Source organism: Schistocerca americana, chromosome 2 (assembly GCF_021461395.2).
Source record: "Schistocerca americana isolate TAMUIC-IGC-003095 chromosome 2, iqSchAmer2.1, whole genome shotgun sequence".
In the NCBI taxonomy this organism is placed as follows: domain Eukaryota; kingdom Metazoa; phylum Arthropoda; class Insecta; order Orthoptera; family Acrididae; genus Schistocerca; species Schistocerca americana.
Window position 1 is genome coordinate 491,142,832 of NC_060120.1, and position 21,637 is coordinate 491,164,468.

At 44.7% G+C, this 21,637-nt stretch overlaps 1 protein-coding gene across 1 annotated transcript in view; it reads right to left on the minus strand.

Moving 5' to 3' along the window:
• LOC124596637 (tyrosine aminotransferase) overlaps window positions 1–21,637 on the minus strand; it is a 189,236-nt gene that overhangs the window by 98,488 nt on the left and 69,111 nt on the right. The gene's annotated exons all lie outside the window — the stretch shown is intronic.

Sequence of the window (21,637 nt, forward strand, 5' to 3'; positions counted from 1 at the left end):
TAGTATGTTGAGTGCAACGTAGGGAATGTATCAAAAATTGCAAGTCACGATATAAGTTCACGGCTTGTAGAAAATAAATTGACGCTAAATCGCAATACGACTCAATTTTTATTATTTTTAGCGCACATGCTAACTAAAACTGACTTTTTGATTGTAGAGAATGAGTATATGGTCTGTGAGTCTGGTCAGTTCAAATTACTAGGTGTTCAGATAGCTGCCTTGCAAAGTCCACATTCAAGATCTTATTCAACAACTGAGTACTTCTGTATGTACCATTGCCAGTGTTAATGGTGGTGTAAGGGTGTCGTGGACAACAAATCTAGTAGTCAGCCTCTGAACTACTTTGATGTCTTCCTCCAATCCGACCTGGTGCGGATCCTAAACACTCGAACACAGCTCAACAATGCGTCGCAACTAGCGTCCTTTATGCTGTCTCCCTTATAGATGAACCAGTTTTCTAAAATTCTTCCAGTAAACTGAAGTTGCCATTCGCTTTCTCTACTACAATCCCAACAGGCTCATCCCATTCCAGTAACGCTACTCCCAGATATTTAATCGACGTGCCTCAGTCAAGCAGCACATTAATAATGCTATACTGGAACATTTATGCATTGGTTTTCCCTATTCATCTGCAATAACCTACATTTTTCTACATTCCTTGCTCAACAAACCCGTGACGAAACGAGCAGCTCTTCTTTATGTCACCAACTGGAAATTTTGTGTAAGCCATCTTGTATCCTCCAACAGTCACTCAACGACATCTTCCCATGCACCACAGCATCACCAGTAAATAGTCGCAGACTGCTGCTTGTTCTGTCCGCCAGATCATTTATATAAATAAAACATAACAGCGATGCTATCATACTTCCCTGGGACACTTCTGACGATACCCTTGTCTGTGATGAATGTTCGCCATCGAGGACAGCATAATGGATTCTAAAAAAAATATGAGCAAGATACGAGTGCTTGTGTAAGAATCATACACAAGATACACTGTTTGCTACACGTTAGAAGTGGTTGCATACGAGTACAGAGGCGATAGGAACAGTTTTTTCCGGCGTAAAGGTCGTCTGATGGAGAAATAAAGGTACGGGTATTTCACAGTCACTAACTAGGAAATAGAAGATTATTTTAGATCAGGTGTGCAATCCACTACCTGTACAGTATAAAAAATCTACGCCGCAACACATTAAAAGCTAACACCCTTTGGCTCACTTACAGTTACACTTGAAGATTACAAATAACATAGGATTTTTATTGGCGTCACGTAGCGGCGCTTCATAAATTTTCAATTAGTGTAGAAAGTGTAGCATTTCCAATTATTTAGGTATGTTCTACAGACGTCTTTTCTCAGCAAAAGTAATACTAAACCATTTGTTCCCTTCACAAAAGAGTTTATACGATTTTTTCTTAAAATTGTTAGGTGTGCTGCTTCAGCGATTAACCACTATCAATTGTGAGACATTACTCCTACTGTCGAATGCTATTTTGTAAGATAACAAATGATGCACTATAATGTGTTCCTTTTCATTCACAAAAATACAAGTATAGTCATCTGAACTTAAGATATACTTATGTTTACTCGAGATTAATGAAGCCTATTTTCACCGACTGACACTTGTTCTTGGACATTATGGCGACCAGCGACAAACTGTGCTGTGACTTTTATACAGAATATACACTGAGGTCGCCAACGTCGTAGGACAGCGATATACACATATATACAGATAGCGGTAGTATCGCTTACACAAGGTGGGGGGGGGGGGGTGGTGGTTAGTGTGTAACGTCCCGTCGACAACGAGGTCATTAGAGACGGAGCGCAAGCTCGGGTTAGGGAAGGATTGGGAAGGAAATCGGCCGTGCCCTTTCAAAGGAACCATCTCGGCATTCGCCTGAAACGATTTAGGGAAATCACGGAAAACCTAAATCAGGATGGCCGGAGACGGGATTGAACCGTCGTCCTCCCGAATGCGAGTCCAGTGTGCTAACCACTGCGCCACCTCGCTCGGTCACTTACACAAGGTGTAACAGGGTAGTGCATTGGCGGAGCTGTTATTTCCACCTAGGTGATTCATGTGAAAAGGTTTCCGACGTCAATATGGCCGCATGATGGGAGTTGACAGACTTTGAGCGAGGAGTGGTAGTTGGAGCTAGACGCATGGGACATTCTGTTTCGGAAATCGTTAGGGAATTCAGTATTCCGAGTCGACAGTGTCTAGAATGTGCCGAGAATACCAAATTTCAGGCATTCGCTCTTACCACAGAGAATGCATTGGCTGACGCCCTTTACTTAACTGTCGAGTGCATCGACGTTTGCGTACAGTTGTCAGTGCTAACAGACAAGCAACACTGCATGAAATAACCACCAAAATGAATCTGGGACGTGCGAAGAACGTATCAGTCAGAACAGAGCGGCGAAATTTGGCGGTAATGGGCAATGGCAGCAGAAAACCGACGCTGGTGCCTATTCTATCCGCACAACATTCCCTGCAGCGCCTTTCTTGGCTTTGTAACCATATTGATTGGACCCTGGACTATTGAAAAACCGTGGCCTGATCAGATGAGTCCCGATTTCAGTTGTTAAAAGCTGATGGTAGGATTCTAATGTGGCACAGACCCCACGAAGCAATGTACCCAAGTAGTCAACATGGCGCTGTGGATGCTGATGATTGCTCGCTGACGTGGGCTGTGTTTACATGGAATGGACTGGGTGCTCTGGTCCAACTGAGCCGATCTTTGGCCGGAAATGGTTATGTATGGCTATTTGGAGACCATTTGCAACAATTCCTGGAGTTCCTGCTCCCATGACAATGCGCCATGTCACTGGGCCACAATTGTTCGCGATTGGTTTGAAGGATATCCTGAATTATTCGAGCGAGTGGTTTGGCCACCCAAATCGCCCGGCATGACTTGTTGAGTCCATGCCATGTCGAGCTGCTCCACTACACCGAACAAAAGGAGGTGCGACACAATATTGGGAGATATCCTATGACTTTTATGATCTCAGTGTATAATGAATTGTATCGGGTACATCTGGTTGTCCTATATTATTCACAGGCTATGCTTCTATTGAGACTCACCACTAAACCCTAATCTTCCTTCTTTCTTTCTACTGATTCTTGTTGACCGGTAGACACGAGGGATTTTTCACTTTAAGCAAGTCTCTTTTTATGGAATACAGAAAATCTTTCCGTGATATAGGGTCTCTTTGGGTGCCGAAGCAGCAATACGAGATAAAGAACAACTATTTATTACTATTGAGAATGGAGAACCTCTTTCCAAAGTACCACTTTCCTGTTAATTATAATACTTTACATTTCAATTGACCAGGCAGAAATAACTTACAGCAGCGTAACGTTAGTAACCTACTAAATCAGTTCATTAACAGCTGCCTTCGTTAGAAGTGAAGTCGTTGCACATCTACGAGGGCCACTCCAAAAGAAATGCACACTATTTTTTTTAAATCCATCTTTTATTCTACATGTTTAAAAGTTTTACAGTGTGTAGATACATCCTTTAGGAACAATATTTTCATTTCTCCACACAATTTCCATCCCTCTCAACTGCCTTACGCCATCTTGGAACCATCACCTGTATACCCGCACGGTAAAATTCTGGACCAACCTGTTGGAGCCACTGTTTGGCAGCGTGCACAAGGGAGTCATCGTCTTCAAACCTTGTTCCACGAAGAGAGTCTTTCAGTTTAGCAAAGAGATGACAGTCACATGGAGCCAGGTCAGGACTGTAAGGTGGGTGTTTCAGTGTTGTCCATCAGAGTTTTGTGATAGCTTCCATGGTTTTTTGGCTGACATGTGGCCGTGCATTGTCGTGCAACAGCAACACATCCTCGTCGAACACGACTCAGTCGATCTTGAAGTGTCTTCAGTGTCGTCACATATGCATCAGAATTTATGGTGGTTCCATTTGGCATGATGTCCACAAGCAAGAGTCCTTCGGAGTCGAGAAACACCGTAGCCATAACTTTTCCAGCAGAAGGTGTGGTTTTGAATTTTTTTTCTTGGGTGAATTTGCATGATGCCACTCCATTGATTGCCTCTTCGTCTCTGGTGAAAAATGATGGAGCCATGTTTTATCACCTGTCACAATTCTTCCAAGAAATTCATCTCCACCATTCTCGTACTGTTCCAAAAGTTCGCTGCATACTATTTTTCTTGTTTCTTTGCGAGCCACTGTCAACATTCTGGGAACACACCTGGCACAAACCTTTTTTAACGCTAAAACTTTCAGTATTCTGCAAACACTTCCTTCCCCTATCCCAACATAGCGTGACAATTCGTTCACTGTGATGCGTCTGTCAGCAGTCACCAATTCGTTAATTCTCTGCACATTGTCTGGAGTGTGTGCAGTACGAGGTCTGCCGCTGCGAGGACAATCCTCAATATTGCGTGCCCGCTTTCATCATGTAACCTGCTTGGCCACTGACTAACTGTACTGCGATTGACAGCAGCATCTCCCACCTTTTTCAACCTCTTGCGGATGTTTCTCACTGTCTCGTTTTCACAGCACAGGAATTCTATGACAGCATGTTACTTCTGACGAACGTCAACTGCAGCAGTCATCTTGAACACATGCTGTGACGGCGCCATTCATGGGAACAGGTTGAACTAAGTTTGAAAACAAGCGGGAAGGATGTATCTACACACTGTAAAACTTTCACACATGCAGAATGAAAACTGTATTTTTACAAAAATAGTGTGCATTTCTTTTGGAGTGACCCTCGTACGTCTATAACTACACTCCGCAAAGCACCTGACGGCGCATGATTGACAGTGCTTCTTGTGCGGAGGTAATTACCTCTTCCATATTATGAATGATGGGCGGGAAGTACATCTATAGATAGGCCTACGTATGAATTCGAATTTCTCTGATTTTACTGTCACGAAAGCTATGTGTAGGAGGAAGTAATATATTGCTTGAATCTTCTGGAGAAGAGCATTACTAGAAATTTAACAGTAATTTTCTCCGTCATGTAGAATGTCTATCTTGTAGCGCCTGCCACTGGCGTTGGATGAGCATTTCCTTGCTCAACAAACCCGTGACGAAACGAGCAGCTCTTCTTTATTTTTTATCTACCTCATCTGGTACTCTTACCTGTTCTCGGTTGCCGTCTGATTAGAAATATTAAACTGTCAGTCGAGCGACGCTCTTACCTCCTTCGTGGATATGTTACATTTTCTTGGCATTCTGCGGATAAATTTCAAATAGGTATTTGCATGTGCCTTAGCGACAATTGCTTTTGTGCGTTCACATTAAATCGCGCCGGTAGCACATTCCAAGATATTATACGGTCGTGAGTACTTCCAGTGACTACATGCCAAACGTGTAATCGAACAACAATACGTCTTTCCGCCTATTCATATGCAACACGTCGCATTTGTTAACGTGGAGGGACAACTGCCAGTTCTCGCACCAAGCGTTACCTGATCGATATCCTTGCTGATGGGATGCATGGAACACGATGACGGAATGAATGAATGTGTCAGTTATGGGTGAATGCTTAATGCAGGCGTAGCACCGATAGTTTTATGTTATTCCATATTAAGGCCTGAACGAATAATCCGCCACGAAACAGCAGGTTTAGAGATTTTATGAACGCACCTGCAGCAACTCGCACAGCATGTGACCTGCTGTACTACATATGAGATGAATTATCCCTCCCTACATTCGGAATTAGGGAACGAGGCGCTGGCGGGCCCTGACGGCTCCACAGCTGAGGTTTCGTCATCTCCTCGGCCACGCCGCAGCGTCTCTGAGCTGAGGCGTTCGAGGACAGCTTCCGGCCTGCACAGAACGAGACAGAGCAGGCACTGGGAGGTCTGGCGTGCAACAACAGCGGACAGAGAGTTTTGTCGAAGTCAAAGAATCTTTACTGATGTCGCAAGCTTTCACACGCATAGGTGGTAATACACTTAGGTGACAAAAGTCGTGGGATAGCGATATGTACATATACTATGGCGGTAGTATCGCGTACACAAGGTAGAAAAGGGTAGTGCATTGGCCGAGCTATCATTTGCCTTTAGGTCATTCATGTATGGCCGCACGACGGCAATTGACAGACTTTGAACGCCGAATGGTAGATGGAATTAGACACGCGGGACATTCCATTTTGTAAATCGTTAGGGAATTAAATATTCCGAGATCCACCGCGTCCAGAGAGTGCCGAGAATACCAAGTTTCAGCCATTATGTCTCACCACGGGCGACGCAGTGGCCAACGGCCCCCCTTAACGACCGAGAGCAGCGGATTTTCTGTCGAGGAGTCAGTGCTAACAGACAAGCAACATTGCGTGAAACAACAGCAGAAATCAATATGGGACGTACGATGAACCTATCCGTTAGGACAGAACGGTGAAATGTGGCTTTAATGGGCTATGGCAGCAGACTACCGTCGCGAGTGCTTTTGATTATAACACGATATCGCTTGCAGCGCCTCTGCTTGGCTCGTGACCATATCGGTTGGATCCTAGACGACTGCAAAACCGTGGCCTGGTCAGATGAGTCCCGATTTCAGTTGATAAAAGCTGATGGTAAGGTTCCAGTGTTTTCCTCCATGAGACCAAGTATCCAAGTTGTCGACAAGGCACCGTGCAAGCTGGTGGTGGCTCCAGAATGGTGTGAGCTGTGTTTACATGGAATGGACTGGGTTCTCTGTCCAATTAAACCAATCATTGACTGGGAATGGTTATGTTAGGCTAGCTGGAGACTATTTGCAGCCATTCATTGACTTCGTGTTTCCAAATAACGAAGCAAATCTTATGGATGACAATGCGCCATGTCGCCGGGCGACAGTTGTTCGCGATTAGCTTAAAAATAATTTTGGACAATGCGAATGTTTTGGCCACTCAGATCGCCCTACACGAATACTATCGAATATATATGGGACATAATCGACAGGTCAGTTAGTGCCCAAAATACTGCAGCGGTAAGACTTTCGCAATTGTGGACGGCTATAGAGGCAGCTTGCCTCAGTATTTCTCAGGGGACTTCCAACGACTTGTCGAGTCAATACCACATCTATCTGCTGCACTACGCCGGGCGAAAGGAGGTCCGACATGATATTCGGAGGTATTTCATGACTTTCGACTCCTCAGTGTAATGGTTTGTAGCTCCTATTATGACCATAAATAAAAATAATGTGAATGTCAACAAGAATTTAGTTATGATTAGAAGCTACATTTATTGCCACGCTGACTTCAGTATTTGTAGTGGCGCACCAATTTGCTAACAATAGTATGTCTGTATGGAAGGTTGACGCCTAAGGCTCGGATCATACCTTGCCACCTTTTTCTACGTTCCAGGAAACAACTTACAGCGGGCGCTCAGCGAACCACGCAGTCTAAGCAAGTGTTCGCAACCGGCTCCACAAAGCTTACGGGAATAATGTTTCGGTGCCTAATGGGTGCTCTGTAGGATGACTTTTTCGACACGAAAGCAGCTATTAATGTGAATACATTTTGTGCTAAATTGTCGTTCAAAAGGAACCGTAGGACGCGATGTCTTCAAGCATTATTCTGTTTCATGATTTCCTGGTGGATTTAAGTATGGGCACGTAATTTACAGGACTTACGAGCGTGCATTATCAGTTCCGTATATTCATACAAATAGCAGCAAATTTGTGTAGCATATGCACTGTTGTTAACCGTGATGCTTGAAATAGATTAAAACTGTGTGCCAAACCGAGACTCGTACCCGAAACCTTGTCTTTAGGAATCAATGCACTTACCGCCTGAACTAGCAGCTATCCAGGCACGACTCGTGACCCGATGTCACAACTGTGCTTTGGCAAGTACCTCTCTCCAATCTTCCGAACCTAACAGCAGCTCTCTTTGCTGGACTAACACTCGTGAAAGAAACGATCTACACCTTCATCTAGATCTACATACGTACTCTGCAAACCACTGCGAAGTGAGAGTACGTCCTACTGTACCAGTAATTAGGGCTTTTCTCGTTCTATTCATGTATGAACTGTGAGAAGAACTAATGCTTAAATGCTTGTGCCCGCGTTGTAGTTAGTGTAATCTTGTCTTCGCGATCCTATGGGAGCGATACGTAAAGGGTTCATCATGTCAAGTCGGTTTTAGAAACTTTGTAAGTAGGTATTCAGGAGATTTTTTGCGTCTATCTTCAAGCAGCTGCCAGTTCCGTTCTTTCACACTTCCTCAGTGACACTCTCTCACGGATCAAAGAAACATGTGACCACTCCTGCTGCCCTTCCTGTATACGTTCAATATACCCTCTTAATCCTATTTGGTAAGGGTCCCATACATTTCAGCATTATTCTAGGACGGGTCGCACGAGTGATTTGCAAGCAATCTCGTTTCTAGACTGGCTGCATTTCCGTGGAGTCTACCAATAAATCTCAGTATGCCATCTGATTTACACACGGCTGGGATTATGTGACTGGTCCATTTCATGTCCCTGGTAAGTGTTGAACCCACGTATTTGTATGAGTTGATCAATTCCAACTGTGACACATTGACATTGTAGGCATAGGATACTACGTTCTTTCGTTTTGTGAAGGGCACACTGCTACATTTCTGAACATTTAAAGCAAGCTGCCAACCTCTGCACCACTCTGAAATCTTATCAACATCTGATTCAATATTTGTGCATCTTCTTTCAGACTTTACATCGTTGTAGATAAATGCATCACCTGTGAAAAGTCTGGGCTTACTGTTAAAATTGTCCGTAAGGTCATCAGTATACAACATGAACACCAAGGGCACCAATACGCTTCCCTGGAGAACGCCCGAAGTTAATTCTACATTTGACGATGACTCTCCATCCAAGATAACATGCTGCGTTCTTCCTATCAAAAAAATTGTCATTTCAGTCACAAATTGACATCCCATACGATCGTACTTTTGATAGCAGGTGTATCCGTGCTACTGAGTGAAATGCTTTTAGGAAATCAAGAAGTATTTCATCTACCTGACTGCGTTGATCCATTGCTTTCAGTACGTCACGCAATGAATGCGCGAGTTCGGTTTAGCATGATCGATGTTTTAGAAATCGTGATGGTAGGCATGGAAGTGGCCATTTTGTTCGAGATACCTCATTTAGTTTGAGCTGAGTATATGTTATAAGGTTCAATAACAAACGTATATTAGGCGGTAGTTTTGTGGATCACTTCTACTACACTTTTTGCAGACGAATGTGACCTGTCCTTTCTTCCAATTACTGGACACGGGTTTTAGTTCGAGGGATCTACGTTAGATTATAGTTAAAACAGGAGCTAATTCGGCAGCAAATGCAATGTAGAAGCTGACTGGGATTCCATCAGTCTCTGAAGCTTTATTCGATTTTAAATTGGGGAAACGGCTCAGCCACAGACTAGGGAATTTTTTCCAGAGCCTTGCACAATCCTTACAGACTTTCACTATGCAGCAGAGCGTGCGCTGTTTTGAAGCATCCAGTCAGATCAAAACTCCATTCCCCTAGACTGTTGCTAAACCGTTTCTCCTCGGTATCCTTTCTCCGACGAGTAGTAGACGCGCGAAGAGTGCAGGAAAGTTTCTGAGAGATTTGGGAAATGGGAGATGAGGTACAGGTACAGCCTGAAGTAGAGCTGTGAGGGCGGTGACCGTGGCGGGGGGTGGGGGTGGGGAGGTGAGTCGGTCGTCAGATGAGCCTAGGTAGCTCAGTCAGTAAGAACATTGCCTGCGAAAGGTAGAGGTCCCAGGTTCGAGTCCTGGAACGGCACACGGTTTTGATCTGCCACAAAGTTTCCAAACAACGCACACTCCGCTGCATGTGGAAGACTCAAACTGGATAACTTGTAATTGTTTAGTCACAGATGCCTTAAATGATCCGAGGTAAAGATGAGCGCAGTACAGTGGCAAAAGAAACAGCTGAGTATTCAGATGCATGCTTTAATACCTAGGGACTTCAGGAAGAAAATTACACATGTCGTCCCACGCTAAGAACGTGGCGGCGCTACAGGTGTGGCGCGCTTTTCAGAAGACATTACATGTTCCGGGTGTCCTGCACCACAGTTCTGTTGCGGTATGGGTAACAGGTGCATCATCGTGGGCAGCTGAAATGGCACGGCAATTGTAAACGTAATCCAAAGTTGAAGCACATGGAACAGTATGATCCTTGTAGGCAAAACGTCCATTTTGTAAACAGATTCTCTGTTAAATCCTGGCACTATATGGACCAAATTCAGTGTTCTGCCCAGGCATAGTGAAATGCTGCCAACAATTTGATCGAGGTCGCACAGATGTGGGCGATGTTGATCGGGAGGAACGCCATCCGACCTCAAACGAAAATGTGCGTGCGATCTACAAGGTAGGAAACACATTGGGGGCGGTGGGGGGGGGGGGGGGGGGGGGGAGAAATTTTTCCAACGATGAGCACAGCGTTCACAGATCACGGAACGGATTTCCATCGTCGACGAATTAAACGATTGATAGAACGACCCGACTGCTGTTTGCAGGTACTTGGTAACTACGTTGAAAAATTGTGTCACATAACTGTTTCACTTTGTTTTGTAGTTTAGCATCCGATAAAACTAAAATCATTCGACTGCCTAGATCGCATAAAATATTTCTTTATTTACCACAACCGCTTTCGACAGACTTTGCTGTCATCTTCAGGTCCTAAAAATCTTTTTGCTGTGGTGCGTGTTCATTTTACTTTTCACAACGAAATGTTTTTTAAGCCCTCATCGGTAATATCTATCTCGGGCAACGAGGTTCGATAATGTGGATCATCATCTGGACGTCATAATATAATCAAGGGTAAGAGAAAGTACCTTGAGGTCAGAATATGCATCTGATATCAAGGAACTTTCGTTTTAAGCCACTATTATATTCAAAATATTATTTCAGTCAGATAATAGCCTCAGCGGAAGTAAAAAGTTGTAATTAGTTACTAGTATAAACACAAAAGCTTTTTGAAGAACCAAAATTTTATTTCTAAATACAGTAAAGAGCTTGGAGACTGCTTGCAAAATTTTTATTAGTGTAGCAATATTGTTAAAACGAGCATGAGTGGATGCTCATCACGCGCGGACTCGGAAAACAGGAATAACGATGTCAACGAGTGCGTGCGTGTGTGTGTGTGTGTGTGTGTGTGTGAGAGAGAGAGAGAGAGAGAGAGAGAGGTAGCGAGAGTGAGAATACCGGAGGTTGGGAGGGTCGGGGGGGGGGGGGGGGGGGGGGCGTGGAGTAACCTGCTGGCGAGCTCTTACGCTCTTACGGCTGCGCCGCTCCTGTTGCATCAGCTCCTCGGCTCCGTGGCGGGAGTCTTTGAACTGTGCGAGGACACCTCCTTGCAAGCAGGGTTACGGGGAGCCCGTCCCGAAGTGTGCTGTTTGTAAACCGAGCTGTGTTAAAGACCACGAACTTTCGTGCTCACTTCTGCCACAATATCACGCACACAATAAAGGATAAAAACATTGTCCATTTACTACTCTATCATTTTTATTTGCAACTCCACTAGGCATTGCCATCATCACAATTATGTGTATTTTGATGCTTCTACATCTTTGACTGCATCTCTGTAATGCACATGTGTTTATTTGGCAGCAAGCGATGTGACAAGAAGATGTGGTGCCGTCTCGCACTAATGAAGAAACGAATAGCGTTATTTGCAACTCTGAAAGATGTTATACACTTTTTTATACGTATGACGACCAAATAGACGACACACGTGCATGCCAAAATACATCTATGACGTAAGAAACAACATCGGATTCCATCCGATGATGACGGCTGGAACGAATAAGGAAGAAAGATTACTATTTAATGTGCCGTCGACAAGGAGGTCATTAGAGACGTAGCAAAAGCTCGGATTAGGGAAGTACGGGGGAGTAAATCACTCGTGCCCTTTCAGAAGAACCATCCTGCCAAACGATTTAGGGAAATCACGGAAAACTTAAATCAGAATGGCCAGAGGCGGGTCTGAAGGGTTGCCTATCTGAGTGCAAGTTCAGTGTGCTAACCATTGCGCTACGTTGCTGGCTTGAAACCTGTAGTCGAAATTTAAAGAAAAGTAAAAAAAATGGTTCAAATGGCTCTGAGCACTATGGGACTCAACTGCTGTGGTCATAAGTCCCCTAGAACTTAGAACTACTTAAACCTAACTAACCTAAGGACATCACACACATCCATGCCCGAGGCAGGATTCGAACCTGCAACCGTAGCGGTCGTGCGGTTCCAGACTGAAGCGCCTTTAACCGCCCGGCCACTCCGGCCGGCAAAGAAAAGTCACTGAAGCAATAAATCGCTGATATTTTTCTGTGTCATTTAATCGGCCGCCGTCCCGTATGAACAAAGTGTATTTTTGTAACGACATTTTAAAGCAAAAAGCGTAAAGTAATAGTGTATGCAATTACACTACTGGCCATTAAAATTTCTACGCCAAGAAGAAATGCAGATGATACACGGGTATTCATTGGACAAATATATTATACTAGAACTGACACGTGATTAAATTATCACGCAATTTGGGTGCATAGACCCTGAGAAACCAGCACCCAGAACAACCACCTCTGGCCGTAATAACGACCTTGATAAGCCTGGGCATTGAGTAAAACAGAGCTTGGATGGCGTGTACAGGTACAGTTGCCAATGCAGCTTCAACACGATACCACAGTTCATCAAGAGTAGTGACTGGCGTATTGTGACGAGCGAGTTGTTCGGCCACCATTGACCAGACGTTTTCAGTTGGTGAGAGATCTGGAGAATGTGCTGGCCAGGGCAGCAGTCGAACATTTTCTGTATACAGAAAGGCCCGTACAGGACCTGCAACATGCGGTCGTGCATTATCCTGCTGAAATGTAGGGTTTCGCAAGGATCGAATGAAGGGTATAGCCACGGGTCGTAACACATCTGAAATGTAACGTCCACTGTTCAAAGTGCCGTCAATGCGAACAAGAGGTGACCGAGACGTGTAACCAATGGCACCCCGTACCATCACGCCGGGTGATACGCTAGTATGGCGATGACGAATACACGCATCCATTGTGCGTTCACCGCGATGTCACCAAACACGGATGCGACCATCATGATGCTGTAAACAGAACCTGTATTCATCCGAAAAAATGACGTTTCGCCATTCGTACACCCAGGTTCGTCGTTGAGTACAACATTGCAGGCGCTCCTGTCTGTGATGCAGCGTCAAGGGTAACCGCAGCCATGGTCTCCGAGCTGATAGTGCCTGCTGCTGCAAACGTCGTCTAACTGTTCGTGCAGATGGTTGTCTTGCGAGCGTCCCCATCTGTTGACTCTGGGATCGAGCCGTGGCTGCACGATCCGTTACAGCCATACGGATAAGATGCCTGTCATCTCGACTGCTAGTGATCCGAGGCCGTTGGGATCCAGCACGGCGTTCCGTATTACCCTCTTGAACCCACCGATTCCATATTCTGCTAACAGTCATTGGATCTCGACCAACGCGAGTAGCAATGTCGCGATACGATAAACCGCAATCGCGATAGGCTACAATCCGACGGTAATCAAAGTCGGAAACGTGATGGTACGCATTTCTCCGTCTTACTCGAGGCATCACAGCAACGTTTCACCAGGCAACGCCGGTCAACTGCTGTTTGTGTATGAGAAATCGGTTGGAATGTTTCTTCATGTCAGCACGTTGTAGGCGTCGCCACCGGCACCAACCTTGTGTGAATGCTCTGAAAAGCTAATCATTTGCATATCACAGCATCTTCTTCCTGTCGGTTAAATTTCGCGTCTATAGCACGTCATTTTCGTGGCGTAGCAATTGTAATGGCCAGTAGTGTGAATATAGTCCAGGCCACCCTTCAGGTCAATACAGAGCAGCAACTCGAATGTCTATTGACCCAATAAATGAACAAACTGCATCCGGGATGGTTTTCAGCTAAGTCCACAACTTCTCAGCCCTTATGTCTCGACAGTCTGACTTGGAGAACAAGCCCATCTCACCAGGTGTCGGCCTTCTTATCCTCCTTGGTTTAGTCCCGCGTTGCCAGGTCCTAAGCTGACCACTCTTTGCTCATCGTGTATCCGAATCTTGTTCCTATGGTTTGCAGTCATACTGCCAGTTTAACCTGGGATAGGAATCTAAGAATCGTTTATTTTGTTCAATTTAAATTATTACACGGTCCAGTCACAATATTGCGATCATCGCCAACTTTCGACGTCAGCGTGGAATAACCACTCACAGACGGCAGGTGGCAGCACTAGCAGTGGAAGATATATAAGGTGTGTCGGGGGGCACGAGGAAAAGAGTGCAGTTGCTAACGTAATGCAACAATGGAGTGATTTATCTGACGTCCAAAGGGGCATGATCATTGCCTTTCGGTCCAAGGGTTGAAGCATTTCCGAAGCGGGTCAGTTTGTAAACTGTTCGCATGCAACCGTGATTAAAGTATCCGTGCATGGCAAGATGGAGCTATACAAATGCGGTTTCAAGGCAGCTGTGGTGCACCATGGACCATAGATGAAAGGGGTGAGCGACAGCTGCGGAGATGTGTACGGGTGAATAGATATGCAGTTGTTGTGTAACTGACCGTTCAGATGAACCAAGAGGCTTAGCAACAGTGCCTCCTCAACGACCATTCAGTGAACGTTGCTGCGCATGGGCCTCTGAGCAGGCGCCTGGTTCACGCACCTATGCTGACAGCCGTTGGTCGACGGTGAAGGCTGGAATTTGCGTGCCAATACCACAACTGGACGTCCGTGAGTGGCGACAGGTAATCTTTTCGGACGAATCATGTTTTATGCTTCACTGGCGTAATATGTCTAAAAGCAAACATCCTGCAACAACCGTCGGAAGGACGCAGGCCGGGGAGAGATCCTGATGGAGAATGTTTCCATGGCATTTCGTGGCTTATCTCGTGGTTCTGGAAGCCACAGTGGATAAACACAAGTACTCATCTATCCTTGGGGACCATTTCCGCCCCTACATGAAGTTTGTTTTTCCTCAACACGATGGAATCTAACAGCAGGATAATGCAAAGTTTCCCACATCACGCACTGAACGTGCATGGTTCGAAGAGCACCAGGATGATTTACGGTACCCCTCTGGCCACCAAACTCCCCGATTTAAATCCAATGGAGACTCTTTGGGACCACCTCGATCGGCCTGTTCGTGCAATGGATTTTCAACCGAGAAACCTACAGCAGCTGGCCACGGCAATGGAGTCGCCATTGCTCCACATCTCTGACGGTATCTTTCAGAAGCTCACTGACTCACTTCCTGCAAGTCCGCACTGCAAAAGGTAGTTATTCAGACATCTGATAGGTGACCACAGCGGTGACTGGGCAGCGGTTATGGTATACAGGGTGTACATAAAGTCCGGGAACACTTTCAATTATTTATTGCACAAGAAATAAACAGTGTACAGATGTCATACATATTGCACTTTGAAGAGAAACTCTGAAAGCTTTTCTTTTACAAACATTCGATATGCGAACCATGAGTGACCCGGCAGACGTCAATAAGATAATCGAGTTCTTGCCATATCCGTCCCAGCATGGCATCGTCGACTGTGGCAGTCGCTTCCCGTATTCTTCCAGAGCTCTACTACATCACATGGTAGAGGCGGTACATACACCAGATCTTTAATGTATCCCCACAGAAAAAAGTCTCACGGAGTGAGATCTGGTGATCGGGGAGGCCACTTCATGAAACAGCTGTCCCCTTCCGTAGCATGGCCGATCAACCGATGCGGCAGCTCCGTGTTCAGGTACCAACGAACTTCACGATGAAAATGTTTGATAGCTTCTGTCGGAGGACTTTCCACACTGTCAATGGAACCATTTCAAGTTCACGGGATGGACGACGCACCGATTACTTTAGACTTCTTATGAATGTCTCTCGTACGCACTCAAAATTCAGTTCACTCACACTGGGACGTCCGTTTCTCTTTGCCAGGCACAAGCAACCCGTCACAACGAATTTGTTGTGCCGGTGCTAAATGGCCTTCCTTGTTGATGGCTTCGTGCCGTACTTGGTTCCAAACATCCGTTGAACAGCTGTAGCACACTGGTTTTTGTCGAACTCCAACACAGAGAAAGCTCGCTAAGCACCTGAACTTGCCATGTTTGCAACTAGTGCTGACTATCGGAAAATTACCAAACTACGCTGTGGCGGTATACATGAAAAAAAATTCATAGTTTCTCTTCAAAATGACATATGTATGATAAATGTACACTGTTTGGTTCTTGTGCAATAGATAATTGAAAGTGTTCCCAGACTTTATGTGCACCTTATATTTCTGAGGCTTGGCTGGAGAACAAGTCCGGCGTTGGCCTCAATAGGTACAGGGACACTGTCTAAATGAACACACTGGCTGGCCCATTGTTGATCCCATGTGCGGATTCCATCTGTGTGTCACTTAATGGTTCAAATGGCTCTGAGTGCTATGGGACTTAACATCTATGGTCATCAGTCCCCTAGAACTTAGAACTACTTAAACCTAACTAACCTAAGGACATCACACAACACCCAGTCATCACGAGGCAGAGGAAATCCCTTACCCCGCCGGGAATCGAACCCGGGAACCCGGGCGCGGGAAGCGAGAACGCTACCGTACGTGTGTGACTTACATTAGCTTTCTGAGATACTGGATTGAACGTATTACAGTTACACTACACGACCGAGTGATAACCAGATGTAGACCTTATTTGCTCCCAAGAACGCGTATTGTATCCTTTCGGATGTTTACAACTTTGAGGTGGGTGTTTAAGTCAATTTTAAGGACAAAGGTGGCTTGGTGCAACAATGCGCCAGGAAACCACCTCACGTAGGCGTAGGACTCCCAGCAATCTGCACAGTGCCTATGCAGAAGCAGTATCCAAGGACTCAAATGACCTGCGACGTACCCGAATCTGCGATAACAGTACTATTCGCAAATGTTTCCTGTTCTCGCTGAATCAGTGAACACTTTCACGAGCCTATAACACACCCTTTTGGTAGCCCCGAAACTACTTTGGAAGAGCGCTCTGCATTAAAAAAGTTATATGCTGTCCTCTGAAAGAAACACATCGTTTTCACCAAGTTATTAGTTTCAAACAAGTAGGGGAGAGACTTCTACCTTGGCACACTTTTCAGATTTTCATCTCTAGCCAGCCCTCAAACAGAAGTTTTATATATTTTCTTATTCCGTTTCTAAATGACTTTATTTTTCAGGCACTTTCTGGAATTATATTTTCTTATTCCGTTTCTAAATGACTTTATTTTTCAGGCACTTTCTGGAATTACAAAATTTACTCTGGAAAACTGAGGTTTTTCCGCATGTGAAAACATGTTCCATAATACAGCATGGTCATGTATTTGGGAACACATATTCGATTGATATTTAACAGCGTTGCAACTGAGAAAATCTTGTCAATACTCTATTTAATAGTTTGTTACGCTATTACTCAACTACACACCAATAATAAGCAAGTGAAATAAAATTAAGGAGAAGTATTATGGAAACCCCTTTTCACGTTAAAAACATTTTGAAATTGGCAACTAACACACGTTTTCATTTCCAAAAGAGGAAAAATTGTTAAGGCACTAAAGAAACCCAGTTCATTTGTAAATATCATGTGTTCCATGGTTGTTCCTTTTCACGGTACAAGATGGAGCACGACCGACGAAGTATGACTCAAATGTCCACATGTTATGTAAATGGTTCTAAAAATATATAGTATTTTACTCATTATAAAATTCTGTACCTGAAAGATTAACAATATTTTCCAAACAGTTTTAATATAGTATACAGAATTGAAATCTGCTGAACGCAAAATATTTACAAATGCTGCACAAAACACAGCCTCATGTCCAATAACAACAAAAATTGTAGAAAATTGCGGAAACTGCTTATGGCGGTCTTCGTGTGATTCTAAAACGAGCCGCTAAAGTGTAGTACCGATCAAAGAACCACGTTGTTCCTAGTTACACTATCCTCTAGGTACAACATTCTCCCTTACTTTAATAAGAGCTACAGGTCAGTTTCGAAATTTAGCTCATTTTAATGTCAACAAGTGGGTGTGGACACATCATAGCCGTAAATACAAAGCTGGACATAAAAATTGCAACACGAAGAAGGATAGAAGATAACGAAGTTTGTACGGACAGCATTGTAGGAGGAAATAGGATTAAATTTATTGGTGATTTGTGGCAGACAGAGCTTCCAGCTCTGGCAGCCACAATGGCTCTGATCCGGCTAGGCATCAAGTCAAACTGCGCTTGGACGACAGATATGGGTGCTTCATTTCACGGTGTTTCAACTCTGTGCCACAATTCATCAATAGTAGTGGCTGGTGAATGAGGGAGTGCTAGTCTGTCAGCAGTCCATGACCAAATGCTTTCACTGGGTAAAAGATCTAAGGAACAATCTGATCAGGGCTACAGTCGGATAACCTTTGTATCGAGGTAGGTCAGGACAGCATGGCCGTTATCTTGTTGAAAGATAACGGCACGGAGACCTAGAATCTAGGGCACAGTCACCGGCTTGGGCACACCAAAAAGTTATAGTTACACGAAACATAGGTGATCGTGTTGTGTACCCAACAGCATCATATAACACAACAAACAAGCACCGGGGCTGTATGAGGATGACGACTGCATTATACTAACGCTCGTTTTTCTTCTAATCTCTGCAAACGGATACCTCCAACAGATACTACGTGCAGTACCAGGACACTTCTGGAAGGTCGAGGTGATGCCACTCTGCGTCCAATGTCCTCCTGGTCGCTCCACGGTGAAAGCGTGTTGTTGTTCCTGGCCATCTGGGAAGTTATTTATTATGGTACGCAGAATTTCCGGTTCGTATTGATCCTAACGAAATCCCAAAGAATGTTGCAGAAATTACAACATCCGGCGTTTCATAAGCAGACTTCTCTTGAATATCATACCAGACTCGCGGGTATTGGGCATTGACTTCCGCTCACTTAGAATAAAATGTAATCATGGCATTCCCCATAACGAAATTGTTGACCGCTTCGCTAAGAGGAGCATTAAGGAAGGACAGTTCCTGCCAAAACCGATTCCTTGCACGTATTTCAACTCGATGGTGAAGAAAGCTGCTTATTACCAGTGGAACTGTGAATGGCACGTATCCCAGCAATATGAGGGAGGCCACCTGGCGACCATAACAGCCGAACGTCTCTTCTCGGCCATGGCTCACCTCGTTCAGGTTTAGTAGATGTGATGTGACTTCTCGCATCCTCATGTGGCTAAGACACGGGTGTTACCCCGCCCATCTACAGTGGTTGGAAATCATCGCCGTAATCAGAAACCAACGGTGCTTGCGGATCTGATCCACGTCATATTGGCGTGTTCCAAGTACTGTGCTCAAAAACTTAGTTGCGAGGCGTTACCCTCACCATGCAAGTGCAACTGCTTTACTCGCGAACTATTTGAAACAAGAGCGGCATTCAGATTTCACCCATAAGTTGTGTGGATATTGTCCTCCCATGGAACCAGCTTGGTTCGAAAACTGTAACGTCTGTTTGCGTTTTTATCTTGCATTAAGAACTTGTCTTTATGAACGACGCCGTTGTTCAGTCTTCAGTTATAAGTTGTTGTGGGTGTCATTCTCCTATGGCAACGGCCACACATTACGAACTCATTTATTTAATTCACACTCTTTTCATTGTTCTATTGTGAAAACTAAAAAAGGGCTCTGACCACCATGGGACTTAATATCTGAGGTCATCAGTCCCCTAGACGTAGAACTACTTAAACCTAACTAACCTAAGGACATCACACACATCCAAGCCCGAGGCAAGATTCGAACCTCCGACCGTAGCAGCAGCGCGGTTCCGGACTGAAGCGCCTAGAACCGTTCGGTCACAACGACCGGCTTGTGAAAAATTGTACTGGTGTAACGTGGCACTGTTGTAACTACTGCTAGCTGTGTGGTGTTAGTCTTTTAGTGTTTGTATTTCACATTGCTAGACATGTGGGGACGTTGAGAACATTCATGGCGTTGAGTACGGATCTCCAAACTCGCTCAACAGTCGGAGTTCGACAAACGCCAGCAGCAGTGTCGCGGAACGATAAAGCGCAGTCTAGATAGGCCACGGTCCTGCCACTGTTGAATCCCGACACGTGCTGCTAAACGTTTCTACTCCTTACACGAGACATAACACGACATTTTCACAAACAAACAACACACAAATGTGATTTCAGAATGAGTAAACCTCTGCTTAATTTTTGTAAGTGCTAATCATTTTCATGGCCAAGCAATGTACAGTTGACGGTTGATGCCAACCGCTTGCTGATGTTGCAACTTTAATTAATAGCAGAGCATACGTCAATAGTCACACGCACTGCACAGTTACATATGGCAGAGTCATCCGTGGATACAACCTTAGAATAGAGCCAGAAACCAAGGGGTGCCTTTCTTGTTCTTCCTTTCCTCCATGTATGTATTCATGAGCTGAGTGATTGCTTTTGCATCATATTTCATTTCTCTGTCTCTTGCCTCAATTATTTACTGCACCCAACTTGTCCAGCAAAGTATGCTGACTATCCGAATACTTTCACGCTCACCTGAATTTTTCCTCGTGCTTCCTTCACAGCTAATGAGTTTATCTTGGCAAATTTTCCATGTAATTCTTTCTTCACATGTCCATTCAATACATAATTATAACGAGTTTTACGAATCGGTGGCCGACCGTTGCGGTCGAGCGGTTCTGGGCGCTAAAGTCTGGAACCGCGAGACCGCTACAGTCGCAGGTTCGAATCCTACCTCGGGCATGGATGTTTGTGATGTCCTTAGGTTAGTTAGGTTTAAGTAGTTCTAAGCATAGGGGATTGATGACCTCAGATGTTAAGTCCCATAGTGCCCAGAGCCATTTGAACCATTTTTACGAATCGGTTTAGTATTCTGTGCTAATATTTTGCTTATTCTGGGGGTTGGTCAGACTTTCATCTCCATCAAACCTTTCTATGACCGTAAAGAAGACACGTTAAATTGTAGACAGGCACAATTAGAAGACACTGACATGAAGCTTTCGGCCAAAGCCTTCATCATAAAGAAGAGATGCACACCATTCATACACACAAGCAAGCACACCTCACACACACACGACCGCCGACTCAAGCACCTCGTGTCGGAGTCCCGACTTGCTGGAGTTGGCGGTCGTGTGTGTGTGAGGTGTGCTTGCTTGTGTGTATGAATGGTGTGCATCTCTTCTTTATGATGAAGGCTTTGGCCGAAAGCTTCATGTCACTGTCTTTTAATTGTGCCTGTCTACAATTTAACGTGTCTTCTTTACGGTAAGTAACAATCTGTTTTTTCCTACATTGTGATATTCCTACTTGGAGTTTGCATTATTTGAAAGCTTTCTATGAGTAATACAGTGAATCGGGGCTTGTTCAGGTACATCAAAACCTGCCTGTGAGTGCTCATTCGGAAATGGGATTGAAACAGAATACCACGACCAACAGGACCATGTCTAGCAAAGCACAGTGGAGTTCAAAGCAATCTTCAAGCTGATGGCTGACTTTGTCAAAAACAATTTAGCTTGTTGACCCTAATTATCTCGATGTCACCATTAACAGAATTTGAAACAGAAGTCTGTGTGAGAGGGACCTGTGTGGTCAGTCTTTTGAAGAATAAGTAACTACGATATTGTGCCGCCCTCTGCGACCTCTCACCGAGTTTCCAATGAATCTTACTCGAGGTTCTC